A 25,836-nucleotide genomic window follows, 5' to 3' on the forward strand; every position below is an offset into this window, starting at 1 on the left:
GTGGAAAGGACTAGGGCTCAGAGTGGATGAGCATCAACGGGTGAGGTCTGGAAGGCTGACTGGGGTAGCCTTGTAAAGTGTCTTTATGTCAAGGCTGAAGAATTTGAAACTGTTCTTGATAGACAGGGAAGCCAGCAAGGGTTTTTTAGCTGAGTAGCATAATCATTTCTGTTTTTGAAAGATAATTCTGGTGGCAGATTGGAGTGGGCAGAGCTTGTAGGCAGAGAGACTAATTAGGAGGTTATTGAAATAGGCCAGGCAAGAAAGAATGAGCTTATTTCAACTAAGGCAGTGATGGTGGAAATAGTGAGGGAAGCAAAAATTACAGCGACATTTAGGTGATAGAATCAATACAACGTGGTGATTGACTGCATTAGGGCAATAAGATAGAAGACAAAGTTAATGCTGCATAAGTCTCCAGACAAATAATGGGCATTATTTTTACTCTAATTGCCAGCTAAAGAATGGACCAGTAATACCTAACTCTATTTACCTCATAAGGCTACTATGAAGGCCAATTAGGATAATTAATGTGAAAGCATTTTGTCAAATATAAAAAACTATCCAAATGTACCATTGTTAAATGAATATGTATCCATTTCAGTAGACACTGAACTCTTTCAGGGAGGAAGTTAATTTTAACCATTGTTGGTACCCCCTAGTATACTGCCTTGAATGTATAGATAACCAACATGTGTTTGGAGCATTGAATCAAATTTGAAATTCGGCCACACCAAACCAATAAACACCATTTTTACCATGCTGTTGGTGTGTGCCTGGAAGTATATAATGGATCTAGATTGGTGAAAATGCCAACAAAATCAGGGCCGCAAATCCCAGGAGAGATGCCCACTTGAGTAATTCTGATGCTGAAGGAAATCTCTCTCTCTTTGTTTACAGGTACACCAAACACTAGGGACCATCTTAGATGCCCAGACAGGTTTCCTCCTTTATATCCCTCCCATTAGAAAGTATTAAAATCCTAAAGAAATGATCTGCTTAAAGAAGGTGGTAATTTTTAAATTACCACTCAGACTTTGACTATGACTGAGTTTCTTTTCTGAACCAAGCAAAAATACCCTGTCACTTAGATTTTTATTATTGCAAAGTATGGGTACCACATTTTCAAATAAGTTCATCAGATTTTTCTCTTCCTAAAATAAATCCATCTCCCTCACTCTTTGTCCCCTTCTTTTCCTTTCCCTGGTTGATTCTGTTGTTTTATAAGCTATTTTAATTTAAGGATGATCTTTTGCTACTTCCCTGTAACTGTTTTTCTCTCCATTTAGAGTCAAAATAATATCCAGAGAGACTACCCTAAGCAGAAGTCTCCTATTCCCACCAGGTAGAAACTACTGTATTACTGGTTTCATTATTATCATGTTGTTCACCACTGTTCATAGTTATTATTTATTGAGCCTATATCATGGGTCATTTATTACTCTAGAGGCTTTACCTAGATTATCTTATTTAAATACTAAATAGTCCTATAAAATAGTTCCTACTGTCTCCTTTTTATTGCGAGACCTGAGGCTTTAAGAATAAGTCATTCTAGGTCAAAGAATGTGACAGAGGCAGGATTCAAACTTGGTCTTGTTGACTCCCCGGTCATTTCTTAGCTACTAAACTAGTAATTCTCAAACTCTAGCAGGCAAGAGAACCACCTGGAGCACTTGTTAACCATAAACTCCGTAGCAATTCAGAGTGATTCAGTAAAGCTGGATGGGACATAGAATTTTTAGTTCTAATAAGTTCCCAGGTGGTACTGATGTTGCTGATCCAGAGAACACACTTTGAGAACAACTGGACTAAACAACACTGACTAATATTGGGCCATTACTGTGCTCAGCTCTGTGACAGTCATCCGTGTGAGCATTAAGGATATAAACATGAGAGAGGCACTTTTTACACTTAGGAGTTTACAGTCTAGTTGAAGAGACAGATGAGAAAACAGAATATCAGTAATACAAATATAGCCCTAGTCAGTGTGGCTCAGTGATTAGAGTGTCGGCCTGTGGACAAAAGGGTCACGGGTTTGATTTCTGGTCAAGGGCACGTACCTTGGTTGCAGGCTCCATTCCCGGCCCAGTTGGGGCATGTGTGGGAGGCAGCCAATCGATGTGTCCCGATGTTTTTCTCTCTCTCTCTCCTCCTCCTCCCTCCCCTCCACTCTCTCTAAAAAAATCAATGGAAAAAATACCTTCAGGTAAGGATTAAAAATAATAATAATAAAAATATAATAAGTTCTATAAAGTTATATGTGCATACCTGGTAAAAAACTTTCAGAAATCTAAAAATATAAGAAATTTTTCAACCTGAAATGACAGCTATGAAAAATATACAGCTATAACTTCATACTTAATGGTAGAGACTGAATGCTTTCCCCCTAAGATTAAGAACAAGGCAAAGAGGTACAGTCTCATGACTGCTATTTAATATTTTACTAAAGCTCCTAGTTAGTACAATAAGGAAAGGAAAAGAAAAGGTATGCAGATTGAAAAGGAAGAAATAAAACTGTATTAACAAGCAATATGATTGTCTATTAATAAAATCCTACAAAACTCACAAAAACACTACTAAAACTAATAGATGAATTTAGTAAAATTGCAACATACAAGATCAATCTACGTAATATATACAGCATGCCCCCCCAAATGTATACACACTTTTTTTTCCGATAGCTCAATTGATGTTTCTTTCTTTACAGATTTAACCCATTGTAATTAATAATTATTCAAAGTGTGTATACATTTTTGGGGGATATCCTATATTTCTATATAATAGCAATACAAAATTAAAATTTGAAATTTAGAAAATACAATTTACAATAGCATAAAAACAGTTAAGGATAGATCTGACCAAAGATGTGTATGACCTGTGCACTAAAAATTACAAAATATTGCTGAAAGAAATTAAAGATGACATAAATAAACAGAGATATGTGCCATGTTCATCATGTATCAGAAGATTCATTTTTGTTCATATAAACTTTCCCCAAACTGATCTATAATTTCAATGCAGTCTCAATCAAAATCCCAGCAGGCATTTTGTTACTACATATTCTAAAATTCATATGGAAATGTAATAATAAACCTAAAATAGTCAAAATAACTTTTAAAAAGAAGAAAAAATTTCAAGGACTTGCATTATCTTTCAAGGCTTATCCTAAATTGACAATAATCGAGATTGTGTAATATTAATGTAGAAATAAATAAATACATCAGTGGAACAGAATAGAAAACACAGAAATAAATCCATACATGTATAGACAACCGATTTTGGACAAAGGTATAAAGATAATTCCATAGAGAGGACAATGTGTTTGACAAATGGTGCTTGAACAATTGGTTAGCCATATATAAAAAACAAATAACTTCAGTCTATACCTCTCACTATATACAAAATTAACTAAAAATGGACCAGACACCCAAATGTAAAACCTAAAATTCTAGAACTCCTAAAAGAAAAATAGAAAAAAAATCTTTGCAATATTGGATTAGGTAAAGATTTCTTAGGTACAATAACAGAAGTACAATCCATAAAAAAAAAAAATTGAGACATTTTCCTTCATCACAATTAAGGACTTCTGCTCTTTGAAGGATACTGTTTAAGAGGGTAGAAAGCAAAGTCATGTATCTGATAAAGGCCTTGTATTCTTGAATATATAAAGAACCTTCAATACTCAATAATAGTAAAACAACCAACCTATTTTAAAAATGGATAAAAGATTCGAACAGTCACTTTACCCAAAAGATATATAGGTAGCAAATAAGCACATGAAAAGGTCATTACTCATCAGCAGCAGCCATTAGAAAATTAGAATAACAAATCCACAGTGACATATCTCTTCATACCTATTAGAATGACTAAAATTTTAAAGGACTGACCATACCAAGTGTGTGGAGCAACTGGAACTCTCCTGCCTCACAGATGGGAATGTAAAATAGGACCACTTTGAAGAGCAGTTTGGCATTTTCTTAAAAAGTCAGTCACACATTTACTATATGACCCAACCATTCTACTTCTAGGTGTATAACCAAGAGAAATGCCCATACAGAGACTTGTACAAACACAAATGTTCAAATCAGCTTTATGAGTAACAGACAAAGCTGAAAATATCTCAAATGTCCACCAACAGATGAATGGATAACCAAAGTGTGGTATAGCCAGGAATGAAACAGTTCTCAGCAACACAACTGAATAGTCCATTCCTACATGCAGCAGTGTGTATGAATCTCAAAATTATTATGCAAAGAGAAAGCATCTAGGGAAGAAAAACAGTACATACCCTATGACTCTATTTATATCAATTTATAAATTAGTGACAGAAATTAGAACAGTTGTTGCCTTGGATTGAAGAGGATGTGGGGAAGGTTGAGAGGGGATTATAAAAGACACAAAAAAACTTCTGGATGTAATAAATATGTTCCCTATCTTTTAGGTTCTTTTTTTTTTAACTTTGTTTTTAATGTAATTTATTTAATTGTAAGTTTACATCATAGATAATGATGATGATAGATAGATAGATAGATGATAGATAGATAGATAGATAGATAGATAGATAGATAGATAGATAGATAGATAGATAGAATCCTTATTGTTGAAAGTATTACATACATTGCAATTTTTCCCCCCATTGACCCCCTCCACCTGGCATCTGCCCCTGCCCCCCCAAGACTTTCTCCACACTGTTGTCTGTGCCCATAAACCTATATATGCATATAAGTTCTTTGATTAATCTCTTCCCACCCTATCTTGATGTCATTATGATTTCACAACGTGTATTTATTTCAAAACTTATACATCAATTTTATTTTATGCCAGTTTATTTTTTGTGAGTTATACCTCAATAAGTCCTTTTAAAAAAGAACTTATCTGTGTTGTGTGCTTTCAGTGTCTAGGATCAAAGGGAATATAACTCTATTTTATAATCTATTTCAGGTAGTACACAATTTCTAGATATTATTTATAATGAAGAATTTTTTGACATTATAGACATAAGTCCGTAAATCACAATATCATGGTCTCTTACTATATGTAATAATGTCACAGAAAGGCCCAACATGAGTCAAAAGGCTGTGAGTCTCATTCTGATATTTTATTGCATAATTGGATGGCGTCAGAAATTTCCACGATCCCTCTAGGCATAGTTTCTGCGTTTCAAAAATGAAGGAATTAAATGGATAATGGGGTATTATATTTTGCTGTGCTCAGAAGGTGACGAAAAGGAGGACGATTAGAGGAACCAAGCTAGCTAAGCTTTAGAACCCCTTCTCTTGCTAAAGACTGAGTATTTGTGTCCCCCAAGTTCATATGTGGAAGTCTTAATCCTCCCATTGTGATGGTATTTGAAATGGGGCCTTTGAAAGATAATTAAGTTTAGTTTAGGTCCTGAGGAGGGAGTCCCCATGTTGAAATCAGTGCCTTTATATAAGGAGATGAAGAGACCAGAGCTTGCTGTCTCTCCCACACAGCAAGAAGGCAGCCATCTGTAGCCCAGCAAGAGTGTCCTCACCAGAATCTGGCCATGCTGCACCCTAATCTTGGACTTCCCATCCCACAGAACTATGAGAAGTAAACGTCTATGGTACTTTGTTATTGCAGCCCACGCTGACTGATACATCCCTCCAACCAGCATGGTTTGCTTCTGTCAGTTCTCTGTAAAGTTTATTCATATGACTTATTTTGAAGAACTGATTTTTGTGGATTTTAAAAGAAAATTTACAACTACTGTAATAGATGACCTCTCAAATCTCCTCAGGTGCCAAATCCAGTGACCCTAATTGGTAAAATTAAGTAAGCCAGACATCCGCTGTAATTCTTTATAAGTAGGCAGGCATTTGTTTTCAAAGCTGCTTTATAAAATATTAAGGAACTCCCAGGAATCCTGCAGAAGTTTTCCACCAAACCCTTTCCTTATTTTATTTTGATCCAAGTGGAAGTGATGCTCTTCTCTGTGTTTATCAGCAGTGTGCTCCTGGGGGTTTTTGGCCACACACAGAGGGCAGTGAGCTATAGAACAGGTACTCCCTGTGCTTCCAGTGCAGGGCCCGGCTGCTGCCTCCATGGCTCCTGCAGTAGCGTATGCTCCCCTCTACTCTCATGGTGGTTCTCAGGCCTCTAGAATTTTTCATCAGTGAGTAATTCAGAAAATCAGTCTCTCAGAAGCCTTTAGACAGCCATGCATTCAAATCTGCTGATTTGTGTGGGAGTCGTGTTTTCCAAGAGACCCCATCTGCCGTGCAGCTCACAACTCTTCCTACTGGTCTCTTTTTCCTCTTAAGATATTTGTACATTATGCCTGTGTTCTTTTTTATTCCCCTAATTGCAGTGACTCAGTTTGTTTTCCTAGTGCCCACATCCTTTCCCCACGAACTCAGAGGATCGAACACATGGTATAGTGGAAACCAAACCTAGACTCTAATTCTGGTTTTGCCGTTCAACTTCTCATGTGATTTGGGGGAACATCCATCATACCTCTGAGCCTTAGTTTTCTCATCTTAAAATGAAAAGTTTAGATTAGTTTTTTCTAAAGTGTTTGACCTACCATTGCTGACATGGGACATGATTTTTGCATTGTCCATAACATACCTAATAAGTATGTATTTGTTTTAATTCACATTAGAAAAATATAATTGTTACATCAACCAGCTTAAATTAAAATTTAATATAATTAGTAGATTATCTAATGGTAATAAAAGATTTTAAGTGAATTGACTTGAAGTAAAATATTAAGCAGATTCAACGGGTAACTGGATATGGAAAAAATTAGAAAAGTGGTCCATAACTGGCCTGGAAGCAGTGTTAAGTTTTGCTTCAATGTTTCATAGGAAAACTACATTTCCAAGCTTCCTTGATGTCCACTTAGAATCAGGTGCCTGGGTTCTTCTGGTCAGTGAAATGTGAACACAAGTCATGTGTCACTTCTGGAGAAGCCAGTGTGCATTCTTCATCTTTCTAATCTCTTGCACGGCAACTTTGGAAGCTCTGGCATTATCATGATATAGAAAGAGTTTAGGACCTTGAATGATCAGATGAAGGGAAGTGTCTGCTACCTGAGTACGAAATAAACTTTTGTTGTGTTAAGCCACAGAGATTTCTGAGTTTATTATCTCAGTATAGACTATCTTATCCTGACTAACATTAAGCATTGTAAAATCATCATGTTCCAACTCTAAAATTCTACATTCTCTTCTTCTTCGGTTTTAACCTATACTTTTTTCTGGCCCTCTAACTTCAAAGAAGTTTCTTCTAAACGAATTTGCTTATGTTTTGCCCTCCCAACTATCTCTGTTTTTAGAAGTAGCATTTATTTTTAATGATGGCTGTAGGTCTGGATAACTACATAGAGCCCTCCTCACAGACAAAGAGGACATGTCAATTAGTGTTGCTGCCTGTTTGTGGTGCCTTTAGGAATAACTTTTGGTGACCATCAGATTTTTGAGACTACTCATACATAAAGATGACACTTTCTGCAAAACCTAGTTCACTACTGACACCACCACTTCCAGAGGTTATGAGCCTGTGTCCTTGGCTTGTTAAAGCTACTTCTCCTACTATTTTGTGTCAGACCAGCCAGCTTTGAGCTTTTGGTTCCAAAGCCCACCAGCAAGACATATTTTTAGAAGCTGTGCTATAGGAAGCTCATCTACCAACCCTGTTCATAGTATGAACCCTTGTCAAGCCCCAAATGGCTGGAGGAGCCTGCTTTCTTTTACCTTCATTATATGCCAGAACAGCCAAGCTACATGATGGAAATCATCATTTTAATCCTTGGAAACTGATTACAGTTTGGGACTTCATATTGGCTTGTGTTGTCTGGTTTTGTCATTTAATGGTTATAAATATTTGTTTTTTAAAAAGTATTTTTCAAGAAACTTGATTTTAAAGTCTGGGTCAAATTATAGCCTTTAGTTCTAATCTCTGCCACTGCTCTTTATAGCTTCCATTTATATGGTATGCCAAGGTTTTATCTGCCTCTTCTCCAAAGGACATTAAATTTTAATTCAGTTTGCTTCTCTGTTGCTTGATCAATCAGTGTATCAAATGTGCTGCTCAGACAGTGGAACTAAGAGATAGTTTTTAACAGTGTAAGTTGATGTTAATTTTTTATTATGTATAATGTTCTTCTTACTCAAGATAGCATAGAAACCTAGTTCTCGAGGTTCATGTATCGGTAGTAACCCTTCAAATGGTCCAGGAAAGCCACAGCTTTTACTTTGTGAGTATAAATGGAATGATCATTGATTTGTTATTTATACCCCATAAACTTCCAAAAATAATTTTAAGATTAGTTCAGAACTATTAAAAGTCATTAGCCAGTAAAATCACAGTACGTGTAACAATACTGAGGTCTCTTGGTAATCACAAAACCATGGAATTACAGAATAGTGAAAATGGAAGAAAACATCCAACCGTATGACTCAGCTCCTATTTAATAGCTAGATGTGAGAAAACTGGGACACAAAGGGTGACATGTTATATTATTTTTTATAATGTTATTGAGACATAATGCACACTGTCAAATTCACCGATCTTAAGTGTATAATTCAGTAGTTTTTAGTGTATTCAAAAGTTCTGCAATCATTATTACAATCAATTTTTAAACATTTTCATCACCCATAAAGAAACCATGTACCAGTTAGCAGTCACTACCCATTTTCCCTCAACCCCTTTCACCCTAGGCAAAGACTCATCTACTTGCTACCTCCAATGATTTACCTATTCTGGATACTATACTTAAAATCAGTCATACAATATGTGGTCTTTTGTGATGGCTTCTTTCACTTAACAAATGTTTTTGAGGTGTATTCATGCTATAGCATGTATCACTACTTCATTTCTTTCTAATTGCTGAATAATATTCCATTATATTCTTATACCACATTTTGTTTATCCATTCTTTGATGGACATTTGGGTTGCTTCCACCTTTTGACTACCATGGATAATGCTGCTCTGAAAACCGTGTATAGTTGACCCTTGAACAGCATGGGTTTGAACTATGAGGGTTCCCTTATATGTGATTTTTTCAGTAAATATTGTAAATGTATTTTCCTCATGATTTTATTAATAACATTTTCTTTTCTGTAGCTTACTTTGTTATAAGAATACAGTATATAATACATATAACATACAAAATGTGTGTTAATCTACTGTTTACATTATTAACAAGGCTTTCAGTCAACAATAGGCTATTAGTAGTTAAGTTTTGGGGGAGCCAAAAGTTATACACAAATTTTCCACTGTGCAGGGGGTTGGCACCCCTACCCCTGGCATTGGTCAGAGATCAACTGCATTAGTTTTTATGTGGGTGTACGTATGTTCCTAGGAATGGAATTGCTGGATCATGTGGCAACTCTGTGTTACCTTGTGAGAAACTACCAGGCTATTTTCCCAGCCAGCTAAACCATTTTACGCTCCCATTAGCAATGTAAGAGAGTCCCAATTATTCCATATCTTCACCAAAATTCATTAGTACCTGTTTATTTGATTTTTTATAATAGTCATCCTAGTGGGTGTGAAGTGGTATCTTGTAGTTTTCATTGGCATTTCTCTGATGGCTAATGATGTTAAGAATCTTCTCAGGTGCTTATTAGCCATTTATATATTTTCTATGAAAAAATATCTATTCAGATTCTTTGCTCAATTTTAAATTGGTTCATTTGTATTTTTATTATTGAGTTGTAAGTCCTTTATATGTTCTTGATACAAGTTTCTTATCGTATATATATATATATATATATATATATATATATACACACACATATATATATAATTTGCAAATATTTTCTCCCATTCCATTGGTTGTCTTTTCAATTTCTTGATGGTGTCCTTTGAAACACAAAAAATTTTCATTTTGCTGAAGTCCCATTTGTCGATTTTTTTCTCTTGTAGCTTGTGTTTTTGGTGTCATAGCTAAGAAACCATTGCCTAATCCAAAGTCACATTGATTTATGCATACATTTTCTTCTAAGAGTTTTATATAGCTTTTATTTTTTCTTTACTTTATATTTTTATATAAGTTTTATTTTTTACATATAAGTATTTGTTTTATTTCTTACATTTAGGTTTTCAACCCATGTTGACTTATTTTTGTTATTGTGTGAAATAGGAGTCCAACTTTTTTCTATCCTATTGTCCTAGCATCAGTTGTTTAAAAAGACTATTCTTCCCCCCAAGGAATTTCTTAGTAACCCTGCCAAATATCAATTGATTATATATATGACAGTTATTTATGGATTTGATTTCACTGATCTATATGTTTATCCTTATTCCAGTATTACACTGTCTTGATTACTGTAGCTTTGTACTAAGTTCTGAATTTAAGAATGTGAGATCTCCAACTGTGTTCTTTTTCAAAATTATTTTGGCCATTCTGGATCATTTATGTGAATTTTATGTGAATTTACAGAATTTTGTCAATTTCTGTAAAGAAGGAAGCTGGGATTTTGATAGGGATTTCACTGAATCTGTAGATTGCTTTGAGTAGTATTGCCATTTTAACAATATTAAGTCTTCCAATCCATGAACATGGGATATTTTGACATTTATTCAGGTGCTCTTTCTTATTTAGGTCTTTAATTTTTTTCAACAATGTTTTGTAGTTTTCAGTGCGTAAGTTTTACACTACTTTGTTAAATATATTCCTGAACATTTTATTATTTTAAATGCTATTACAAATGGAATTGTTACCTTGATTTCATTTTTGGATTGTTCAGTTCTGGTGTATAGAAATACTACTGTTTTATATATATTGATCTTATGTCCTGACATCTTGCTAAGCTTATTTATTAGTTCTAAGAGTATTTAAATTTTTCTATAGATAAGATTATATTGTCTGCAAATAGAGAAAGTTCCACTTTCTCCTTTCTAATTTAGATGCATTTTCATTTCCTTTTCTTTCCTAGTGTCCCTGCCTAGAAACTTGGTGCAATGTTAGGTAGAACTGGCAAAGTAGACATTCTTGTCTTTTTCCTGTTCTTAGAGGGAAACATTCAGTCTTTCATCATTCAGTATGATATTAGCTGTGGGTTTTTCCTAGATGCATTTTGTCAGTTTGAGGCAGATCTCCTATGTTCTTAATTTGTTGGATTTTTTATCATGAAGGGGTGGTGAATTTTGTCAAATGCTTTTTCTTCATCTATTGGCATGACTGTGTGGTTTTTCTTCTTTATTCCATTCATATAGCATATCACATAAATTGACTTTCAGATATTATACCAACTTGCATTCCTGGAATAAATTCCATTTGGATATAGTATAAATTTTTTATACATTGCTATATTTGCTTTGCTAAAAATTTCTCGAGGATTTTTGCATCTATATTTATAAAAGCCATTGGTCTATAGTTTTCATTTCCTGTAATGTCTTTCTCTGATTTTGATATCTGGACTCATTTTTGTTGTTGTTAATCCTCACTCTAGGATATTTTTTTCATTGATTTTTAAAGAGAGTGGAAGGGAGGGAGGGAGCGGAGATGGGGGAGAGAGAGAAAGAGAGAGAAAAAGAGATCTATATGAAAGAGACACATCGATTGTTTGCCTCACTCACATGCCGAAACCAGGGCCGGAGATCAAACCTGCAACCCAAGTACGTGCCCTTGAGGGGAATCAAACAGGTGACACTTTGGTGCAAGGGCCAATGCTCTAACCACTGAGATCACCAGCTAGGGCGGATGGCATTATTTTTAAAGTATGAAAATTCCTGAAAAATATCAGTCAGTGGGTAAGACTGAAAGCTGGAAAAGTATAAATTCTTTGCTGTGTCCCAAGTTCACTGTGAATAGAATTAATGTGTGTGTTCTTTTAAAGGTTTGTGGTTAAATGAAAAGTGATTATCTGAGAACACATGATTTAAAATTAACACAATCATCTTCAGATTCTTGATTTTCTGACTTTCAACCCAATGATTCTTACAGGCTTAGGAAACAATGCATTTTTAGAGGTTTTCCAATCCCCTGTAACACATTCAAACAAAGCATCACAAAGTAGATTAAATGCAATAGGTAGGCCATTGAAGGTAAATATTGGAACATCAAGTTTGCTATTAATTTGATCATCAATATATGATGACAATCTATACACTTTGCTTTTTATTTTAATGCATTTCTCTGCATAGCCAAATTTATATATGTTTTATATATGTATATTATGTAATACCTTTTATATATAAGCTGCAGGAACATTTCTTATATCTCATTATAAATCATTATATTAGGTAGAGTCACATGGGTTGCTGTAACAACTGATCCCAAAATGTCAGTGGCTTCAAAAATAAAAATGTGTATCTTTTCCTCAATGAATAATCTAGTGTGGGTGGCAGGTCTTTCCAATTAGATGCTAACTCTCCTCTAAATGGTAGATCAGACACCCAGGATCCTTCAGTCTTATAACTCTGGCATGAGGAGCATGTGGTTTCCAAGACACCTTCAACATATAACTTGCAAAGTTGTTGTATTCATCTGCACAGAGCTACAGAAGGGAAAGGAGAATAGGAGATCACATATGGGAAGTTTATATGGACCAGATCTGGAAGTGATACACATCAGGTCTGCTTAATTCTATTGCCAGACATATGACAATGCTTAATTGTAAGAAAAGTTGGGAATTGCAGTATTCATGTGGGCCCAGATAAAAAAAGAAAACAGATTTGGTGACCATCCAGCCAGTCTCTGCCACAATTATTCTATCCATGAGAAATTTGCAGAATCAGAAATTTTTATTCCAAAACCTTTTCCCCTAAATTGAATGTATAACATATCTTGCTAAATCTCAGTCTTCTCCATCCTAAATTTTAAAAATTAGAATTTTAGATTAAAAATTATTTTAACCATCTTTTAATAATAAAACAAATTATTTTTATACTAACTTTTAATTGTTCACCATATATGTTGGCAAAAATTGTGCATATGTATAAATATCTCTAATGTATCTCTACATATGTCTTATCTAACTATACTCTGAATTCCCATGAGGGAAGAAAGGAACATGTTTTAGCTTTGTATCCCTGACTCTTACCATGATATCTAGAACAGCATACTCATTCATTTATTCAGCAAATATTTATTCAGAAAAAAGTTAATGTGCTAGGCATTGGAGTTCAAAAGAAGGCAATTAAAGATATTTCCCTATCCTCACAAAGCTTAAGGTCAAGAATTCCATATCAACCAACAAGGTGAAATAGAAATCCTGAAATTCTCCCTGTACATAACATCAGACAGTGCCTCACAAAATATTTAAAACGCTACTCTGGTGGCTTTGTAATATGTCAACTTGGCTTAGCTGACCTATATTTCCCAGAATTCCCTTTCCTGCAAGAGTGGGTCATAAGAGATATTTGGAGAGGGGAAATGAGTCAGCGAGCATTTTGTAACTTGTACACGTTGCTTATCTGCTAGCCTGAGGAAACAACTACACCAACTGTTTCACGTTGGCTCTTCCTAAATCTTCCTTCACCTTCTCTGATTCATGGGCCAGGTGTGTATGTTTAGTTCTGTGACCAAGGACCCTGGCATCTGCAGAACACCCATACCACTAACATCATAGACCAAAAGAACTATTAGGGTCTTTAGTCCATCCTCATGGGCTCTCACTTGTGCTTGTGAGTTCCAGATTAGTCTTGCTCTCTACCTCTTTACATCCATCTTCCGTTGCCTGCCCTACACACTTTAAGCCCTAGCAAAGACAAGAGCTAAGCTTAGAGACTTCTTAACCAGCTTCTACAACTGCTTAAGGTCAAATCCCTATAAAACAACAATGAAAAATCTCTCTTGTGCTCTCCCTTTCTACTATCTATATTTTGCTTCTCTGACTGAACCCCAAACCCTGACTGTTATAACTATTTTAAATGAATAGATGAGCCTGCAACAAAGTAAGAAATTTGCTGAGGCCCGAAATAAAATACAAGTCCAGGAAGCTAAGCGAGAATTGACATTTTCCAGCCACCCTAACATCAGATGTGGATACCAACAAACGGACTTGCTGTGTGCCAGACATTGTTCTAAATACTTTACATGTGTTAACTCATCTAAGCTCTTATTAACCCAGTGAGGCAGGTTATAATTATCCCAGTTGTGTAGATGAGGAAGTTAAGGCAGAAGGTGGGTAAGGCCACAAAGCCAGCAAACAGCAAAGCCAAAACGAGTCCAGGGAGTCTGGCCGCAGGGCTTGTGATCTCCATGACCAAGCGCTTCAGTACACAGTAGGGCTAGGAACACTCTTCAATGCAATGAGGGCACAATTATAGACTGAAGAAAGCTCAGTATAAAACCTGGACTCAGAAACTATGGATTTAGATGGGAATTCCAAAAGAAAGACCTCTCTGGAGAATGTATAACTTGGAGAAATCAAGCTTTCGCTTGATAATGAAACCTAAAATCTAAAAGCTTAGCCCTGTAATTTAAAGTGCTATAAGGTCCGTAGGGCCCTCAGGCAATTATTTGGCAGAAGTGATTAATAGTCCTCTTTAGGAAAATACACCCTCAATCTCAAGTCTCAGAGAATTTCTATGCATAAGAGAAATAACAGATAATAATTCATAATTTTAAAAAAATGCACTATACTAACAAGGAAACAAGCTGCAATGTGCAAAACTCACAGAAACAAACACACACAAAACTAGACCTGCAACAGTTTCAGGCATTGGAATTATCAGATATGAACCATAAAAGATATATTTAATATTTTGAAAAATTTAAAGGAATGGGAATATTTTTTAAAAAGAGCAAAGGACTATAAAAAAAAAAAAAAGTCATAACGCGATCCTGGCCTATAACTAGCGAGCCAGGAAGATGGTGGTGATGGTGCAACTCTGGCCAGAGCGTCCACACCTCATCTTGGAAGGAGAGAACCTCCCCTATGCGGAGGAAATGGTACGGAACCGTTCTCGGTCCAATACTGGCTCCGCTGCTTAGGCTTCAAACGGGGAGCCGGACTCCCAGGCTCAGTCAGCTGTGTGAGCAGGTGCTGACGCTGCTGCGCGGTAGCTGCAGACTGGCACCGCTGCCTGAAGGCGCACCAGGCACAGGTGTGGCATCGCTGTGTGACCGACCCTGCCTTGGAAGATGTCAACTCCTGCCACGAGAGGGCCTTTGTGTTCATGCACAGGTCGTCGAGCCTGTGGCTAGATTATAGCCAATTCCCAATGGACTAGGGGCGCCACACACACAGCCGCCGCACTTTCAACTGTGCGCTGCAGGCTTTGCCATCACGCGGCACGCTCGTATTTGGCCCAGCCCTTGCCCTTCCTGTGCTCGCACCTGAGCTGTGCGGGGCTGCTGGTGCTTCCTTAGCCGAGCCCTGAGAGTGTGGAGGAGCAAGTGAAGCATCTCAAGTGGAGCGATCTCGGCCACACGAGGCTACACAGCGCCTGGACGCTGGGCTGAAGGACCAGCGCTTAGTGTCCAAGGCTCTCAAGTCCAACACCAGCTGTGGCATGAGCTCTGCGACCTCACCTCCCAGAACCCGCACAAGAAGTATTCGCTCAACATTGGGGCGGGGGGGGGGGCTTGCTCCTAAGGAGACATGACAACGAAATGTAATATGGTATCCTGGATGCCATCCTAAAACAAAAAGAGGGCATTAGGTAAAAGACTAAGGAAATTTGAATAAAATATGAACTTTGATAATAGTGTATCAAAATCAGTTCATTAATTGCAATAAATATACTACACTAATGTAAGATATTAATAGGAGAAACTGCGTTCAGAGTGAATGGGAATTCTCTGTAGGATCTTTTTCATTTTTCTGTACATCTAAGAAAGAAAGTTGGGTTGTTTGTTTGTTTTTAAGTCTTACTAGATGAATTAAACAGTAGTTTGGACATAGCTGAAGAGAGCTTTAATTCTGGAAATTATATCCAAAGACACTACTCAAAGTTCAGCTCAGAGATATCAAGAGAGATTAAGAGACTCAAGAATGCAGCAAGAAATTCCAACATATGTTGAATTAAAGTGTGAAAAGATTAACGAGGGAACAGATGAGTGATAAAAGACAGGAAGTCCAAGTAATCTCCAGAATTAATTAAAGATACAATTTCTTACAGTCCAGTAAAAATCAACTAGAGAAAAAAAATCCATACAGTAAGACGAACTATAGACAAAGAGGAAATCCTAAAAACAGTCAGATGGGGGGAGGGGAGCCTAATAAAGTAACATGAATTAGACTAAAAACTAACTTCTCAGTCAGAAGACAGTGTAAATAATATCTTCAAAATTGTGAGAGGAAATAATTTCAAACTTAGAATTTTATACCTAGAAAAACTTTTTTTGAGAACGAAAATGAAATAAAGATATTTGGATAGACAAAAACTAAAAAAGTCTACCATTCAAAGATCCTACTAAATGAGCATAGAAAGGATGTACTTTAATAAGAAATAAATGATCCAAAAAAGGTCTCAAATCCAAGAAAGAATTGTAACTAAAGAAATGAATAAACCTATGGTAAATCTAAACTAGTATTCAAAGCATAAAAAAGTAATATCTATTTCATGGAGTATAAAAAATAGAGCTAAGACATTAGACACAGTTACATGTAAGGTGAGAGAAGGGTAATTTGAGTTCACATATACCAAGATCCTCATACTGTTAGGGAGTTGAGTACAAATATTCACTTACCTTAGACTTTGTTAAATGTACATCCTTAAATTCCAAGAGTAATGACTAAAACAATAGATAATAAAGTATATATATTTCGAGCAAATAAAGGAGACAAATATAGAAGTAAAAAAATAAATATAGAACCAAAATCTCAATCAATTTGAACAAAATTGAGAAAAAAATAAGCTATATTTGCAGGACAAATAGAAAACACAAACTAAATGGCATCAATAAATGTTTAAAATCAATAATTATGTAAATATTTGACAAGTAGGGATCTTAACGTCCTCCACTTAAGGCTCCTGCCATCCTGTTCATCTCCTCCTTCAGGGTTAGATAGTCAACTGTCTCTGATCAAAATTGATACTTGGGCCTGCACAACCGCTTTACCATAAAATGTATTGTATGATAGGGGTAGTGTTAAACCCACTGTCCATTATTGGCTATTTGAACTCTCATTAATCATTGCTACTAGAAGAAAGTCCTGATACGAACAGTAAAAATGAAACATCAAACTTAAATATGTCATCCATATTTCAGCATTTTCACCAGCCTATGACTGCAAAATAAAGATACACTGTTTATATCCAAATTATAATTATACAAATCCCACTGGCCTATTTTAGGAAAAGAGCCTCCTTAGAGCATCCCCCAGTTATTTCTAAGGGTTCTCAGAGTACTGCCTCACATATATTCTGAAGAAAGAGCCCTGGTTTCCTCCCACTCTAGCCTTCTTACCATTGCACTTTTTTTCTGCTGTGGATGACCTTCCGCACACACCATGTCAGTGAACTGCCATTCGCTGCCAGTGAACTACCACTGACCCACATCCCTGCAATCTCACCCCAGGAAGTAGACATTCCTCATCCTAATTCCCACATTTAAACCTGAAACCAGTTTGTGACTTTCATCCATATTTCACTGAAGGCTTAAAGAATGATGTAACTATAGCACAATGTCTAGTCATATGCAGACAAGAAATGCAAATAGCCAACAGGCATATAAAAAAAAGTTCAACATCATTAATCATCAGGGAAATGCAAATCAAACCTGTTAGGATCACTCTTATCAAAAAACAAAAGAGAGTAAGTGTTGGCAAGGATGTGAAGAAATTAGAACCCTTGTACACCATTGGTGGGAATGTAAAATGGTGTCACCTACTATTAAAAGCAGTATGGAGTTTACTCCAAAAAATTAAAACTGGAACTGCCATATGAACAATCCCACTTCTGGGTATTTATCCAAAAGAACTGAAATCAAGATCTCAAAAAGATATTAGCACTCCCATGTTCATTGTGGCGCTATTCACATTAACCAAGAAGTGGAAACAACCTAAATGTCCATTAATGGATGAATGGATACAAATATGTGGTAGAGGCCTACAATGGAATGTTAGCCTTAAAAAAAAGAAGGAAATTCTGCGATATGCGACAACATGGATGAAACTTGAGGACATTATGCTAGGTGAAATAAGCCAACTACAGAAGGATAGATACTGAATGATTCCACTTGTATAAAGTATCTAAAATAGTCAAACTCATATATGCAAAGAATTAAGTGGTGGTTGCTAGGGACTGGGAAGAGGGGAAAGGGGAGAATTGATGATCAATGTACATAAAAGGGACTGGGAAGAGGGGAAAGGGGAGAATTGATGATCAATGTACATAAAATTTCATGTATGTGAGATGAATAACTTCTAGAGATCTGCTGTGCAATATTGTACCTATAGGTAACAACACTAATTGTATACTTAAAAATCTGTTGAGAGAGTAGATCTCATGTTACATGTTCTTATCATAATAAAATAAAAACTTTAAAAATAAACCTAAAAGCTAAACTCAGTCTAAAACCTCAGAATTCCATGTGGTTGGGTCAAGCTCAGTAGCTCCCAACATAAATCTTCAGGCCTTTCCACCCTACAAACCCAGGTCTAACTAAATCCCTACTCTCCTCATCTATGATTCACTTTCTCAGCCCTGAATGATATTGAGAGTAGAATCATGGATTCCCTTGAGAAAGATCCTACTCCATACCTACTAGGTGTGTCTCACCTCAGAGACCAGAGAAATTAATCAATGATGATATTCTGATATATCCTAATGTCCGAATTATTCTGTCGAAAAGAAAGAAAAGCCAGGTGTGAGATATCAATGTTCAACCCATGCGCTGCAGCTCCAAATCAACTTCAGATCCTTCTCACTACCTCCTCACATATTCAGTGGAGAGAGGAGCTTGTGTGTTTATCTGAGAGAAGCCCAGATCCCCCGTTAGCTATGAAGCAGTGCTAGACAAGAACATGCTTCAGTTAGGGTGGCATGGCCAGCTATAATGAATAAGATAGAAATTTTCAACAAAATTGTTTATTTTCCTTTCATTTACTGTTTAAAGACAATATTCCAGGTCATGTTCCATTTGGAGGCTGTTCAGGGACCCAACCTTCTTTCATCTGGGGGCCCTGCTATCCTTTAGACTCTTTGTCAACTGCACCCAGCAAGGAAAAGAAGAGCGAGCCTGGAGGCCTGTTTCCTTCGTAGCAGCCTTGCCTGGGGGATGCCACACATCACTCCCACTTACATATTTTAACAAGAACCAATTGCATCATCACAGCTAATTGTAAGGAAGCCTAGGAAATATAGTCCAGCTCTATGCTCAGAAAAAAAATAGAAGAAACAGTTTATAAACAGCTAACAGAGTTTTTCGCAAATGCAATCACAAATACTCAAGGAAAAATCAATTTCTGTCTATAAAGCAACCTCCATTCAGATTTCAAGAGAAAGATTATTTAATTCTGCTGGTATATAATTGTGCTAGTACACTCAATTTACTTAAAAAAATTATTTTGCAACTCAGTCTAAAGCAGGTCCATTTCCATTAATTTATTGCATTCAGGGCTCCCCGAAGAATAGGTAGGGAGGTCCATGATTTTAATCTACATAACTAAACGCAAAATAATCCCTACCAAGACAAAGAAAAAGGTTCCCCTAAAGGCTAATTCTTGCTTCTCACTTTATGAGCCAAAACTAAATTCAACTTCAAAATAGCAGTATCCTACCCTCAAAAATTTCAAATTCAGTCTCCACTGGCTCCCTGTTACAATTAAATTGTAAAGTCTTTCAGAATTCTTCCTCTTTATAGGTCACATGATGAGTTACACAATACATTTGACAAACCAGGCTGCCAATAATATTTGTGGAATTGAACTGATTTGATGTCAAGGACCTTCCTGGCAAGTGTTTTTGAAGTGGGGATCAAACCTGGAACAGTGACGTGGAAAGACCCTTTAATGCTTGTTTCCACTACATGATGAAGGAGAACAGCTGTGGGAAAGGCTGATGATTTTCCTAACAGGCTGGAGCAGGGCACATGTGCACATGGAGAGGGTTACCTAACTCACTGTAGCCTAGCCTCTATTTAAAAGTAATAATGACTGTACAGTTTGGGCATTCAAACAAGCTAGTTAGCCCTGGCTAGTGTGGTTCAGTGGTTAGATTGTTGACCCTCACATGGAAGGGTCTTGGGTTCAATTCCCAGTCAAGGGCACGTACCTGGGTTGCAGGTTAGTTCCCAGCCTCGTTGGGGTGCGTGCAGGAAGCAACCAATCAGTGTGTCTCTCTCACATCGATGTCTCTCTCTCTCTCTCTCTCTCCCTTCCCTCCCTTCCTTCCACTGTTTCTAAAAAATCAGTGGAAAGAATATCCTCGGGGATTAACAAACAAGCTATTTGCACAAGAACTTTGAAGACTTTTGTAATCCTGGTGTGTTAAGTAGATGTGCCTCCCCACACATGTATTTGTAAGTAGAATTGATTACTTTTCACCAGCCCACAGCCTATGTGATCCACCAGACTTTTTTACTTCACTAGACTAATGTTCACGTTTCATCAGAACTACTGTGTCCAGGGCCTACACGCTCTGACCCAACGTAGCCTCAGCATTTATTAAATAGAACCTCTCTGGCAATTAGGCTCTCGCATGACTCATGCCTCCTTTCCCTCCTGATTCTAAAGTCTAAGTCAGCAGCTCTCATGTTTTCAGCCTACAACATATTCCCTACATGCCATTAGGTTTTTAAAAAAATTAAATTTAAACCTATAATTGAAACGATTTATGAGGCCTCAAGTCCACTGCATGAAATAAAACAAACTAGAAATAGAGCCTGGCTGGTGTGGCTCAGAATTTAGTGTCAGCCCATGCCCTGAAGGATCAGGGGTTGGGTTCCTGGTCAAGGGCACGTACCTGGGTTGCAAGTTTGATCCCCTCTTGGTTGGGGCAAGTGCAGGAGGCAACCAATGGATGTGTCTCTCTCACATCAATGTTTCTCTCTCTCTCCCTCCCTCCCTCCTTCCTTCCCTTCCACTTTCTCTAAAAATCAATGGAAAAAATATCCTCAGATGAGAATTAACAAAAAATTGGAAATAGAAGGGAATTTCCTTAAACTAATAAAGAACATCTACTAAAAAGACATCAAACAATATTTAATGGCCAAATAATAGAAGTATCCCTAGCCTAGTCAAAAATTTATTTTATTAACCAATGTCACCCCAATAAATTCAATAAAAATTTCAAGAAACAAACAAAAAGAGAAATAAGATATGAATGCCTGCTATTCCTGGCTTTTTTCCAGCATTTTATTGGACTATCTATATAGTCCAACAAAACAAGAAAATAAAGTAGAAATAGTAGTAGGAAAAAAATAGTAGGAAAGGAAGAAATAAAATCTTTAGAATTAACTGTAGGCGTCTAGGTAGACAATACACTCTACAAAAAATTAGCAATGCTTCTATGTGCTAGCAATAGTCAATTTGAAAACATAAGATCATTTTTTTCTAAAAAAAAATTATTTACTGCAGGAACAAAATATCCTAAGTGTACATCTAGCTAAATATGTTCAAGACATTTATATGGATAATTTTAATATCTCAAGGGTATAAGAAAAGGCCTAAATGAGTATAAAATATACCATTTTGTGGAGAAAATTCAACATCATAGAAGTGGTAATTCTAAGTTAACCTGTAACTTCAATGCAGTCAGAATCCCAAGAGCATTGTTCTAAAGCTGACTCTGAGTTTCACATGGAAAGATGAAAAGCTAAAATGAGTAAGACAATTTTGAATAAAAGGGGAAGAGCTGGAGGAGCCATATGTCCCACGAACGGTCAAGACTTATTATAAGTCCATAATAAACTGTGGTATGTACAGGGATCAACACACAGGTTAACAGAACAGACGAGAGACCCCAGGAAAATATCCACATGTATAGGGAAACTTGGTATTTGACAAAGGGTGAAATGATAGACCATTAAATAAACACTACAAGGAAAACTTTCATCCATATGGAAAACTGTAAAATTAGAATTATCTCCATCATGCTTAAATTATATTCCAGGTGGATTAAAGACTTAAATAAGAAAAACAAGGCCTTAACTCTTTTAGAAGAAAATATTGAAGAGCATAGAAAGGTTTTTGCAAATAAGACAAAAAAAGGATATCCTTTTAAATAGATTGATACGTTTGACTTTATTAAAATTTTAAATTTCTGTATTTAAGAAGATATGATGAGCAAACAAACAAAGACAAACAATACACTGGGAAAATGTACTTGCAACATATATAGCAGATAAAGAATAGGTGCCCAGAACATATGGATAATGTTGACAAATCAATTTTTAAAAATTTAGTAGAAAATTGAGTAAGCCTATGACCAGACAACTTATACAAGAGAAAAGCCAAATGTAATAAAATATATAAAAATATCACCTACAGCAGTAACAAAAGAGATGCAAATTAAAACAGTGAGACACCATTTATAAAACTGATAAACATTTTAAAGTTTAATAATTTCAAGGGTATATAGGATGGTGGAAGCAGGAACTCTTATATGTGCTGGTGGGAGGGAAAATTGGTGCAATTGAGCAATAACTGATAAACTGAGGAAATAATTTTGAGCCAGCCTGTCCACTTCTAGCTATATATACTGGAAAAAAAATCCCCTAGGTATACTAAGAAGGGTGTACAAGGATGTTAACTACTTCTGGAAACAAAAATAAATTAGGAAAAAAACTATATATTATCTTTGGGGAATAGAAAAATAAATTATAAAATTGAATATTACACTGAATTATTTTACATCATAATTTACATGTATATTAACATGATATTAATAGATAAAACTAAAAGCCACGAGTTTGAATTAAACATTTATTAAGTTGAGTGGTAGAAATATCAGTGTCCATTTGATTTTTATCTAACCTTTGTGTATGCATGAAATATTCTGTAATTTTTAAATAATAATAAATTACTATTTAATATACTTTTTTAAAATGTATCTTTATTGATTTCAGAGAGAGGAAGGGAGAAGGTGAGAGAGAGATAGAAACATCAGTGATGAGAGAGACTCATTGATTGGCTGCCTCCTGCACGCCCCCGACTGGGGGTCGAGACCGAAACCTGGGCATGTGCCCTGACCAGGAATCCAACCGTAATCTCCTGGATCATAGGTCGATGCTCAGCCACTGAGCCACACCAGTAGGGTGCTATTTTACACACTGTTAATTAGAATTGGCTGAATCCAGGGATTTTCTAAATGATTTTTCTCTTAAGAATTTGACAGTGTGGACAGCAGCATCAACATTTCACAAAAATTGATCAATAAACTACTTCACTGAATTTCTACTGATACTTTTTGTTCACCATTAGGATATGTCAATGATTAAAAGTGTTTATTAAATGTTAAAATAATTAAATAACTATTTTGCCTAACTGGCGAAATGGTCACTCTCCTTTGGACATGTTGTGAAGAGACAACCCACACATTATTTAAGTTTCAGGCCAAATCTTTGTCACTAATGAGTCCTGAGGATTTGGGAAAGTTACAGTTTCTCTTTGACCCTCAGTGTCATCTTCTATGTAATGAAAGTTTGGACTAGGGGATTCTTGAGAGTACTAATACTCATAACTCAGTAGGCTACAATTTGACTTGAGAACAAAAATATAAATTTAAGCTCAAGTATCCCAAGCTTAAGATTAAAAAGGGCTCTAGCTGGGTAACTCAGTGGGTTAGAGCATCATATGACACACCAAGGGTGCAGGTTCAATCCCCCATCAGGGTACATACAAGAATCAAGAATCAACCAATGAATGCATAAATAAGTAAAACAACAAATCGATGTCTCTCTCTCTCTCTCTCTCTCTCTCTCTCTCTCTCTCTATATATATATATATATATATATATATATATATGTATGTATGTATGTATGTATGGTATGTATATATTTCCTGGAGAAGAAAACAGCTGCTAATTAAGTGAACAGTTTAGGTAATTAAATTGAGAATATAAGCCTCATCATAAATATAAAGCATAATCTATTGATTCCCTGGTTTCTGAAGGTCAGTGGCTGGTTGAGGAACTTAAGCCACTGAATTTAGAATATTTGCAAATACTCAACTTTCAAAAGCCCAGGCTCTTTTTGAAATCAGACTTTGCCACAGGCAAACTAAACATAGCTTCAACTTAACTTCAAGATGTGTCCATACAACTGATTACCCCCAAATCCTTCTATTTTTCTCCTCCCAGAGGCAAAATGCAAAAGTCTTAAATGCATCTATAATTATAGTAAACATAGGCAACGTTCTCTAAACTTGCAGCATGTGACCTGGTGTTCCTAACCTACGGGCTGTGTTTAAAGGGCCAGAGTAAAAGACTCCATCAGGGAAGCGGAGTCAGGCACCAGATTCCAGGTGTTAGAGACGCAACGCACAGATGTTGTTTCTTTCATTTCAGTGTTAAATGAAAATGGTTTTCATATAAGCTGTTTTCTAGCTTATATACAGAAAACCCAGAAACATGTCTGAGATTATGTTGTAAATAATATTAAAGGAAGAATGTTTTCAACTTTGAACTGACAATTGAATATGACAATAAGCCAGCTCTGGTAATCCTGGTATTTTAGATGGTTTCCATACCCTTGCCACCTCCTCTCATTCCCCAACCCCCCGGGAAATCTAGAGTAATCTGAAATTCCATAGGACCTATGATCACAATTTAATGTGTGCTGAGCAATCATTATTTTTTATACATTTAGACTTATTTTATCCATCTTTGTTTGCTTTTGTTTCTAGTGGTCTTGTTTCCCCTCTCCTTTCCTCTCTTCAGTTAGAACATAAGGGTTTTTTGTTTTGTTTTGTTTTATATATATCTTTATTGATTTCAGAGAGAGGAAGGGAGAGGGAGAGAGAGAGAGAAACATCAATGATGAGAGAGTCATTGATCGGCTGCCTCCTGTGCACCCCCACAACCCGGGCATGTGCCCTGACCGGGAATCGAACCCCTATCTCCTGGATTCTAGGTCGATGCTCAACCACTAAGCCACACCTGACCATACAGAATATAAGGTTTTTCTATGTTGGTGTGAAAGCTTTTGGTTATATTTCTATTCTTCTAGTGTTTTTCCTAAATACTGTACTTTGCTATATGTTTTTCTAACAAAGTCTAAATTTTTAGCGTTTCTCCTCCAAACAAGCAAGACAGTGACCCTAGAGCATATGAACATTTCCCACCCCCATAAAGTTAGTTATCTAGCTTTGGCTTATTTTTTAACATAAGATGGTATTATTATTTTTAATGGTCCAATTGTTCTTTTTAAATTTCCCAGCACCTTTTAACTTCTGTGCTCAGTGTTGTTTATTACATTTCTCCTGTCTGCTCTGAGTATCGTTGCCTTATGTTATAGTTGCTCTTTAGAAGGGTATGTGGGTGGAATGTGTGTCTGAAAATGTCTTTAGTCTACCCTCACCCTTGAATAGCCATTTATGGGAATAGGACTGTAGGTTGTCAGTTGTTTTCCCTCAGGACTTTGAAGTCACTGTCCTCTGAAATCTGTGGTGACAGATGAGAAGTCCACTGGCAATCTAATTCTTTTGGTAATCTTTCTTCAGGAGTAGGTAGTCTTCACAATTTTCTCTTTGTCCTTGATATTCCGCAGTTTCGGTTCGCTCCAAGGTGGATTTATTTAAGCTACTTGAAACCTGAAATGCACTTTCCATCTAAGAATTCACATCTCTTCAATTCGGGAAAATTCTCAGCCAATTTGCTTTCAAATATCACCTCTCCAAAACTGCCATTAATCTTATCTTCTATACAAGCTAGATTCTCTAAATCTAATCTCCCTATAATTTCAGGGTATGAAACTTTGGGTAAGCACCTTTTTTTTTTTAATCCTTACCCGAGGATATTTTTCCCATTGC

Source organism: Miniopterus schreibersii (genome assembly GCF_964146895.1).
Source record: "Miniopterus schreibersii genome assembly, chromosome: 1".
NCBI lineage: Eukaryota > Metazoa > Chordata > Mammalia > Chiroptera > Miniopteridae > Miniopterus > Miniopterus schreibersii.